This window comes from Parasteatoda tepidariorum, chromosome 4, assembly GCF_982258835.1.
Source record: "Parasteatoda tepidariorum strain Cologne lab strain chromosome 4, Ptep-v5.0, whole genome shotgun sequence".
Lineage (NCBI taxonomy): Eukaryota > Metazoa > Arthropoda > Arachnida > Araneae > Theridiidae > Parasteatoda > Parasteatoda tepidariorum.
The window spans coordinates 31,989,309-31,998,499 of record NC_141758.1 but is presented as its reverse complement, the minus strand read 5'-3'; positions in this window follow the sequence as shown (position 1 = coordinate 31,998,499).

Sequence of the window (9,191 nt, the reverse complement as noted above, 5' to 3'; positions counted from 1 at the left end):
CAATTCTGAACAACTCCAAAATCAAACAAACACAGTTTAGAGCAAGCTGCTCAATTTATTTTTGATTCCTTTTTAGTTATTCAAGCAAAGAGCTTGAAACATTCATAAAAGCAACTCCATTGCCTGTTTACCTCATTGCTCAACCAAAACTGTTATAAAATTCCAGATGAATGGGATAGGGGCCGCTTCGCGGCCCAGGTGCCCAATAAAATTAAAACACTAGGACTATCACTTAAATACTAAGGCGGCTTCGCTAGCTGGGTACTCGTTGGTTCATAGCTCTTGTTTACATTTTTTTCGCGTTGTCATTTCACGCATCAACCCAGAAGAATATGGATTGAATCAACACTTTAATTTTTATTTTCCCCTTGCGCTCCAATCCAGAGATGTGGGTGATGTAGTCTCGTTTCTGCATGAGATTTTTCACTCCAAGCGGCTCCTAAAATTTCCCCTACAAGCATCTCCTCCTTCAGCTTGATGAAAATGTAATCATTCTAAAAAAAAAGAGGCGCAAAGCTTCACCAATTGTGCTGGGTTTTGATTGAAGGTCTATCAATCCATTGACTGTTTTTCTGATGAACACCTTGCGGAAATAAGTAATTTCCAGTTATAAACTTAATTGTTTTAGTCTTTTGCAGATTCGTCTCCAGGACGGAAGTGAAGGGAAGTCAAGTAATAATCATTGTGACGTAAGACATCGTGTTCTATAAAAGAACGAACTATTCTTTTCATGATGGATGAAAATCCCGCCCTTCTTTTGATTCTTTGGCCAATTGCCTGATATCCGTCATAGGATTAAGATTGTTGATGATGATTCTTTATATATTTGTTCAACATTACGATTTTTAGATTTAAGTTAAACACTTAAACACTCTCCAGTTATCATCTTTTTTAGCGTATTCTGCTTTGTGAGTTAAACCCACACATCCGTCGATCTTTCTCCGACAGCTGATGAATTTTGGGGTGTGAACAACGATCTACTTGTCGTTTTCTTGAACCATCCACCTTCCTGGATGAAGATACCTTCTCCTCTTCACGCCTGTTTGGCTGCATCCAGAGCTAGATCACTCCTCTCTTAAGTGTAGAGATGTCAGCTAAAAAGCTTCAAAATTTCTACTGAAATCAATAAATATCTATTATTACCTGCAGTTACCAAGACTTTTATTGATAATTCTTTAAGTACTCTTAACAAAATTAAGCGTTATTTAAAAGATAAATTCACAAACAAAAATAGATAGTTCTGAGGAACAACGTAATTGTATTAGTCAGTTAACATGTTCAAATTCATTTTGTATGTATTAGCCATTTTGTATGTATTAAGTCAAAAAAAGCCACCATCTTTTTTTCAAAAAACATCTAATAATCCTGTTCTGAATGTCTGAAGTTATTCATTTAACCAAAACTGTTCAATATCCAAACACCAATAGTTAAAAAAGCAAACTACCTCAGCCTTATAATAAACAGCAAGCTTACCTTGCTGTTTATAATAGACAAAGCAAACGCAGCAAGAACAATAATACAACCACTCATCTATAACCAGAATGTCTCATTAAAACAAAGAAAACTACAATATACATCAATGATCAGACCAATTATCACATATGCCTCACCTGCCTGAACAACCATAACGGAACATCTCATGAAAAAACTCAACCAATGCCTGAACAAGATACACAGAAAAATCACCCGTGCCAGATGGTTCATCAGAAATACAAATCTAAACAAAGATCTCAAGATCCCGACCTTATTAGAATATATATATACAAATTAAATGCAGATTTCTATGACAAGGGCATAAATTACAACGCAGTGAACTTCAACCAGACATTCAATTTTGTTATTCATTTACTAACAGCCACCACATAGACTGCTGACCTTAAAATTCCTACCACAATTATCAAAGTAAACATGATGGATGGGATAGGGCCCGCTGCGCTGCCCAGGTATCCAGTTCTAAGATCAAAAGAACAAGAAGAAGATGTTATTCATTTACTAACAGCCACCACATAGACTGCTGACCTTAAAATTCCCACCACAATTATTAAAATAAACATGATGAATGGGATAGGGGACGCTGCGTGGCCCAAATGTCCATTTCAAAAATCAAAGGAAAAAAAGAAGTTATTCATTTAATTTCGAATTAAATTTTTTTTAAAATTTGGCTCAATATGTAAAAAGAGTTACCAAAGCATATTTCGTGTTAGTTAATACTGTGTAGATTTATTTTATTTATGCTAGATGTTAAGAAAAAGTGCCTCCAAACTCATCTGTTATATCAAGTTAACCAGCTAAGAATAATAATATCATAAATCATGTTGAGACTAATAACTGCAATAATAAGAATGTTTGGAATATCTAAGTAAACATAGAAAACTTATGATGGGTAAAACACGTGGACAGTTCAATGTCCTATAACTTGCTAATAAAACAAAACTTGCTAATAAAGCATTTTAATATCTAATTTGTGGATCATTTAAAATCTTGTGATTCCAGCTGAGATGATTTGAATGCAACTTTTAAATCAAATGACCTGTCCTCGTATTTATATTTACAAATCTTGATACAGGCTGATTTTTTTTATATAAGCCTTTGAAGAGAAAACATATGAAATATTTTTACTGAAATATATATATGTTAACGGCAAAGTATGAAATCCGGCATTATATATAATGCCTAAAACTAGCCGTCAAAGTATGAAATGATTTATATTTCACACATTTCCTATAGGCATTATATATAATGCCGGATGCTATTTAGGCAAGTATGAAATAAACGTCCTGATGAGGTTATATTGTAAATGATGTGCATGCTACTGTGAATGACCGAAATCGGTGGTAATCGATGGTGAAATCGGGCAATGATACTTGACCCTAAAAAAATATCAGTGTAGGGTATACCGGGCAAATGTATACCGGGCAATGGCACTTGACCTTAAAAAAACATCAGTGTAGGATATACCGGGCAGTGACCCTTAATCTTAAAAAAACATCAGTGTAGGGTATACCGGGCAAATATATACCGGGCAATGGCACTTGACCTTAAAAAAACATCAGTGTAGGGTATACCGGGCAATGACACTTGACCTTAAAAAAACCATTTCCCGGTATACCCTACACTGATGTTTTCTTAAGGTCAAGAGACACTGCCGGGTATATATTTGCCCGATACTCCAAACACTGATGTTTCTTCTAATCTATTGTCAGTAAGTATTAAAATATTGAATAAATGTAATTATATCCAAGAATAAATTAAAATCAAATCGGATGTAATAAATATTTCGGACATTCACCAAACCGACTATGTGATTGTCAACATTCACCGGTGAAAGTCAACAACGACCGATTTCGGTCATTCACAGTAGTTTCACAGTTTATTTCATACTTTGTTATTCATTCACAGTTATTTCATTCACAGTTTATTTCATACTTTGCCTAAATAGCATCCGGCATTATACATAATGCCTAGGCATTATATATATTGCCTAGACAAAGTATGTAATACTTCTCATGTTTCATACTTGCCTAAAAACGTCAGGTATTATATATAATGCCTAGGCATTATATATAATGCCGGCATTTCATACTTTGTCCGTCACATATACACCATCTGAATTCAATAACCTAATAAGCACGAGATTAAATAATGTTAAAATAATCAAAGATAGCCACAAATACCTGCTGCTTTCTTTGACGCTCCTAAAATACTTTGAGTTAAAATAATAATTACATGTTTAAAATAATATTAGGTTATAATGAGTTGAAAGCATATAAAACATTAAACTCTCCAAACGATACCTGCCAACTTTTACGCTTTTCAAAAAAGTTTTTTTCTTGAAATTGCCAAGATTTTAGATTGCTTTGTTAACATTTAGCTGCTGCGTAAAAAATTTTAAAAAAGGCAGCAGGTCTAATGTTAGTTGAAGAGAAGGGATATAGAATTTCCTTTTTTTTTTCCTTAAAAAAAAACTGTTGTGACTATAGTAATCTAAAATAATTAACCATTGTATAAAGATTATTCATAGTGTTATTGTGAGTTTTAACCAAAATTAAAAGTTTACTACCATGTTACAAAATCTTTCACAATTAAAAAAAATAATAAAAGATGCCAACTATGTGTAAAGAGTTAAAATCAAGATGATATTTCAATTCCAAATTTGGGAAAGTATATTATTGCGCAAGCTGTGATAAGAGCCAAAAAGAGCCAGTTTAGGATTTGTTTATTTTCCTCCAGTAGTTTCCGCAGTGATGTAATATAAGCTCTCATCGAAATCACGGTATAGCGTTATCGTATTTTTTGCATTTGTTCTGCTTGGCCATGTAATCTTTACTTTAGAAACACGTCAATACAGAATTTTTTTTATACATTTTATAAATTTTACTGCAGTTTATTTTTAGTTTTTCCAGATTTCAAATAAACCTAACACTATACGAAATAAATTCTACGGTGTTATTTTTCTAAAATTTTAAAAATTTAGCTATAGATTAGAAATTATGAGTATTGTAGGAATATTTTCGTCCTACAAATGAGGCAAGACCACTACTTACACGGAAAGACAAGTAACATTTCTTTTAGGGAAAAAGTCTATTCCAGACTATCCCTATTTTTAGATCATGACAAGTTTATTTATTTGTAAAATTTCTTACAAGTAAATATACGTTATGATTTTTATTATAGGATAAAGTTTTAGTTTTTCTGAATAAAAAGTAAAAATTAAATGCTTTTGCTACGAATTTTTTAACTTGTTACGAGTTTCTACAGTTTTGCCATGCAAAAATCTTTCTAAACATTTATTTCTAAAAGAAAAATGACTGAATAGAATTAATATAAAAGTGCTTACATGATTTTATCCGACTACTGTATTAATCTTTGTTCATTTTCAAAACCACGTCAAGCATGTTCAATGAATTCTAAACTATTTGAATTCTGTTCTATTTGAAGTAAAAAAGAAATTTAAAAAAAACGGACTGTTTTGAATAATTTTTGATCTAATCATCAGATCCTCTCGTTGTAGAACTGGTTCGTAATAGTTTGAGGGGGTTACCTAAAATGTGCCAATTAATTAGTGCAAACCATATTTTAAGTAACGAAATTAGACACAAAGACGAACATTCACTAAATAAACATACATTGTTTTCGACGGATTTGGATTTCTGATACCCAAATTATAGGGGGTAGTTATAACTGGGAAATATGGTCCCCATAGTTTGGTCAGGAGAGCGATCCACAGTTTCGACCCTTTATTTTTAATTTTAGTTTTTGCATATTTTGCCATATCTCGAGAACATTTTAAGCTAATTGAAAAAATTTTCCACGCACTTATAAAATTCATTGATTCAAAGAAAATTCTACGCCAAAAATAAATTTTGCTATATATTTAATATTTTTTTATTATTTTATTTAATAACAGTTGAAAAATTTTGATTTCTGAAGTTCACATTTTTTTACATCATTTTAAAGCATGTAATTTTGCAAGGCAAAATACCGAAATTTGAGTGAAATCGGTAAATTAGTTCCTGAGAAATCAAATTTTATTTCTAAGACATCTTTTAAATTTTATTTCTTAGGAACTATTCGACCGATTCGGCTCAAATTTTGCGATTTGCTACGTAAATTACATGCTTTAAAAAGATGTAAAAAATTGTATACCTTATAGTTTAATTTTTTTCTGGTCTGTAAATAAAATAATAAGAAATATTTACTTTGCAATTATCCTTCGATAAACGAATGTTATTATTAAGTAAAAGCAATTTCCAGTTCACTCAAAATGTTTTCGAATTTTGGCGAAATATGCAAAATGTCAAACTTACATTAAGGGGTGCAAACTTTGGATCGCTTTCCCAGCCAGAAAGCCATGGGGACCATACTTCTCAGATTGCGGCGACCTCCTATATTTTGGGAGTCAGAAATCCGAATCCGTTGAAAAAAAAGGTATATTTATTCAGAGAAAGTATCGTATTCGTTTTTGTATCTTATTTCGTAATTTAAAATATCGTCGGCATCAATTAGCATATTTGAAGTCTGTCAGAACTTTTAAGAAAACAAGACTGACAAAAACAAAAAAAATATTAATAATAATAATAATAATGAAGCATGGAACGCAGTATCGTGAGCGCCGCGTGTAAATTTTATTTTAATAATAAAATTTTTAAAACAGATCAAGACTGGAAAAGATTGTAAGTTGTTCTTGGAAGCAATTAGTGCGATTTAAAAAGATAATATATTTTTTAATTGGCTCTATTTCTAATTACACCAAATCTAAATTTCAGAAAAATTATTGGTGATTCTGCTAGTCTAGACCCAGACCGATCGCCAATTTCTTGACTAAATTCACCCTCTCGAACCATTAAGAATGACTTCTGGAACCTGAAGATCCGATCATTACATTAAAAGTTACTCAGGATAGTCCATATTTTTTATTTTTTGGCGCACTGTACATTTTATAGTAATTTCACGGCGGAATTGTGCTGTTTCATAAAAGATAAAATAAAATATTTACTGTGTTCCGAATGTAAGTGAAAATCGCACTTTTTTATATTCCATTAAAACACTATAAAAATAAATTGCTTCCTTGACATATATGATTATCTTAGTTACTCATGCTCAATAACTTCATACTGTACTTTTGTTTTCTTGACTTTCACCATAAAAACTGACATTTCATTACAGATTTTGCAATTTCATTGCACTGTAAACATTTATTTCCAATAAATTTGATGAGGTATAGCTTCCTTATACAATCTGCTGGGTAAATAAAGTGATTTATAATCATATGACTTATTTAAAGGTTAATAAACAGTAGAAGTGAACAGTAAATTCAGGCTTTTGTACTTTTTTCTGGACGAGGTCTGTTGCGTTGTAATAAACTGTATTATTGATTCTATTATTACTAAGTTTGACTACTTATAAATAGTTCGACTACTCTATTATTAATAAGAGTAAACTATTATCTCTCTACCAAAAGCATTTTTATTCTTTACGAGTTTTCAACTAAATCGTTCCTAGCGGAGCTATGGAGTCGGTAATCAAAATGTTCGACTTCTGACTTTTCTGAGAACTGAAACTCCAACTTACAGGAGCTGGACAAAATTATAGACAAGACAAAATTATTACTTCTAAATGAAGTCTTTGTGAACAATCTTTCTTTTATGATCAAATGTTTTGTAAGATATTACAGGGCATAGCAGTAAATTTAGGCTTTAGTACTTTTTTCTGCACGGGGTCTGTTGCGTTGTAATAAGCTCTATTATTACTAAATTTGACTACTTATTATAGTTCGACTACTCCATTATTACTCAGAATAAATTATTATCTCTGTACCAAAGCATTTTTATTTAGTATTTGCGAGTTTTAAATTAATTCGTTCCTTGCGGAGTTATGGAGTCGGTAATCGAAATGTTCGACTTCGGACTTCCCTGAGAACTGGACTCCGACTTCAATTCCAACTTGCAGAAGTTGGACAAAATTGTGGAAATAATTTTAAACTAACTCTTTGTTAACAATCTTTCTTTTAACAGCAAATTTTTCGTAATATACTACATGGCAAAACTGTTGTCACATTTTGAAAGATCCTGCTTGAATCTTTAAGAAATGGCGTCCTTTATAGGCATGCAAAATTTACTTCGTCCAAAATTAGGAGGAGAAATCATTAAGCTATTCCTAGCTTAAATACCAGCAATTTTGAAATCATTTTATTGGATAGCATCAATGCATATATTATCTATATATATTTTTATTTATAGTAGGTTTGGAGCCTTTTGGAAAATTTTATCGCAATATTTCAGAGATAGATTTTGCAGAATAAATGAAGACAATAACTGGAGAAGGAGATCTAACTTTGAACAGTGCAAGATTTATAAGCAACCCGATATTATTAAATGCACAAAAATAAATAGAATGAATTGGATGTACCACGTGATTCGAAAGAGTGATGACAATACAATAAAAGCGATACTGCTTTTTCAACCCAGTGGAACAAGAAAGCGGGGAAGGCCGCGGTTGAGGTGGGCTGACTCGGTGGAGTCTGAGTTTCTTGCAATTAATGAAAAGGATTGGGGATCAAGGATAAATTGGAAGTTATGGAGAAATCTACAGAGGAAGGCAATGGCCCACATTTGGCTGTATGGCAAACCATGATGTTGATGGTTTTGCAGCTTTTAGCTTCATATGCTCACTTTGGACGATGCAAATTTTGCATGGATAAAAAGGTCACCATTTCTAAACGATTTAAGCATGATCTTTCAAATTGTACCAACAGTTTTGCAATTTAAAAACTTCCAAACCATTTCCTGCTAAAAGAAAGATTGTTCCAGAGAGTAAATTTTAGAATTGTTCCTATAATTTTGTCCAACCCCACCAAATATTCATTGAATCCTGCGAAAATAGTGATATTATTACCAAGTCAGTATTCATTTCTATTCACATCTACGCTATATAAGAGTAAGCATACTTACATATACGAGATATTTTTATATACGCTAGTAGAGTAAACAGTCTCTTATTTATATAACTATTAAAAAATGGTTGTTATAAATATTTTAATTTTCCCGAAAGCAAGCGATAGATTGAAATGATGATTTTCTTACCTAGTTTTGCTATTTTTCGTCTTGATATATAAAGCCTTTCGCTTTGTGGTAGCATTTACGAATGAACTGTTAGTTTTTAAATTTAAGAATAAGCCAATGGCATCGTTTGATGAGTGAGACTCATCGTGCATTTATTTCAAATAAATAAAAATCGATGGCAAAAGTGTGTTGGCATTAATCTATTTCAGAAAGAGATAAAACATTTATAACTACCCCATCATATAAATGATAATGCAAATTTGATTCTAATTGACTACATACCTGCCAACTTCTACGCACTTCAAAAAAGCTTTTCTGCTGTTGTAGTGAGATATCTATTAAAGTGACAATGTAGGCAAATACTTATTCGCAGAGATGCCAACTTGCTCCGCTTTGTGAAGAAACACTTTATAGTGTCTATGAATTTTAAGTAATTTTTAGTTTAATATACTTCTTTTTAAGTAATTTTTTCACCCCTACAAATCAAAAATTTAAAGTCTCATATTAAATTCAACTTTAGCTTGTAATTTTAAAAGCAAGGGTAGTTATAAATATTCCACAAGTTTCACTGTTTAATTCACTTCGAATTTACGAAAACTATTGCGCAAAGTGGAGTAATTGGCATTCTTT